Genomic DNA, 2,117 nt, shown 5'->3' on the forward strand with positions numbered 1-2,117 from the left:
ATAAATACATGTTTGCTGTGTTGTTTGGCCTTGTATTCAGAAACTGCTGTCATGTCCTTCCATGCTGTCAAGTCCTTCCGTGTCAAACATACTGTCTACATGTTTGTCAGATTACTGCAATTCCTAAGTGTTTCATTTTTTATTGTCAGCATTACCTCTCCTCTCCTCTCCTCTAGTGCATTACATTACATTACAGTCATTTAGCAGACGCTTTTATCCAAAGCGACTTACAATAAGTGCATTCAACATAGGTAGGGAACAAAACTACTAATCACCAGAAGTCTTAAGTGTATTTCCTGCAAAAACAAGCAACCAAGAGTATACCTAGCGCCAAGGTAAAAGTGCTATATATCAGCTACCTACTTTCTTAAACAGATGAGACAAAATAGCAAAATCAAATGAGCACGAGCTAATACAAAAAGTGTATCGACTAAACAAGATCCAATAAAACAGTACAACAATAAAACAAGAGTTCGTACAACTAGTTAACAACAAGTAAGCCAGACAAAGAGGAAGGGTAGTGTTTCCTGAAGAGGTGGGTTTTCAGCCTGCGGCGAAAGATGGGCAGTGACTCTGCTGTCCTGACTTCAGTGGGAAGTTCATTCCACCACTGTGGGGCCAGAACAGAAAAAAGTTTGACCGTGTCGATCGACCAGAGGGACCCTTGAGTGACGAGGCAATCAGTCACCCCGAGGTGGCAGACCAAAGTGGTCGGGCAGGGGTGTAGGCATCGACCTGCAGTAAGTAATGCAGTGCAGTAAGTAAACAAATCGGAGCTGTCGAGATGCTGTGAGCTCCTGAACGCATCCCATGGCAATATCCTGAGCAGATGAGCCCCAGATGAGGGGGATAATCGTATGCTTTTTTTTTGTGTGTGTGTGTGTGTGTGTGTGTGTGTGTGTGTGTGTGTGTGTGTGTGTGTGTGTGTGTGTGTGTGTGTGTGTGTGTGTGTGTGTGTGTGTGTGTGTGCGTGTGTGCGCGTGCGTGCGAACGTGCGTGCATGTGTGTGAATGCAATTGCACGTGCATTTGTACGTCAGTTTGGCATGCCTGTGTGTGCCTGCCTATATGTGTTTGTGCACATGTTTGTATATGTATGCACAAGTCTTTGTACAAGTGTGTGTGTGTGTGTGTGTGTGTGTGTGTGTGTGTGTGTGTGTGTGTGTGTGTGTGTGTGTGTGTGCGTGTGCGTGTGCGTGTGTGTGTTTTTGACTGACAGAATTCTCTTGCAAACGACTCACACGCCATCTGTTCCTGCACCTCAGAAGCGTCATCGTACACAGACACAGAACACACATGCAACCTCACACACGACAGATATGTAGGCACACCCATGCACCTACAGTACAAGCACACATACTATGTACTCGCCTGTCTCCTCATCACGCCTCGCTGTCTCTTGCCTGTCTTCACTCCTTTTCTTCTCACTCTCTCTCTCTCTCTCTCTCGCTCTATCTTCCTCCCTCTCCCTCTCCTTTGCTTCATCTCTCTCCACACACGTAAACATACAGCATGTGGGGGTAGATGAGTCTCATTGTTTTTTTGTCAGTCAAACTCAACCGTGGCTGGAGCTGGATGCCGATGGTTGCAGAGAGAAGACGTAGTCTGTGAACAGACATTATAGGGAAGGATGTGGGCACTGACACACACCATATGGTAGAGTGGCACACAGCCCGGGCCGGATCCATCACATTACCTGGCGCTCACAGCCTCACGCCCGTACACCCATGTGACATGCATACTGGTTTGACATCAAATGGAGATGTATCCAGAACCATGTGTGCCCTCGCTGCGCTAGGAATTGTCTAAAGAAACAAAGAAGCTGCCTAAAAATAAATACACAATCTAGTGGGAATTGAACTGCCCACTCTTCCGTTAAAGAAAAGTGATGGCTAGTGGCTAGATGGGAATCGAAAACAGGCTCCATTGTTCATCTGCAAAACAGGACATATATTTTCAAAGTATGTAGCATTTTATATTTGTACGGTGTGGCTCTTAGGGCCATCTAGAAGAGTGTTCATATATGTCTGTCTGTCTGTGCTACTCTTGCAAACTACTGGGCCAAATCTATTGTGCAAGCTGCCAGTAGGCAAGGAAGCTAATCCACAAATATGTTTC

Source organism: Gymnoscopelus microlampas, assembly GCF_963454915.1.
Source record: "Gymnoscopelus microlampas genome assembly, chromosome: 11".
Taxonomy (NCBI): Eukaryota; Metazoa; Chordata; class Actinopteri; order Myctophiformes; family Myctophidae; genus Gymnoscopelus; species Gymnoscopelus microlampas.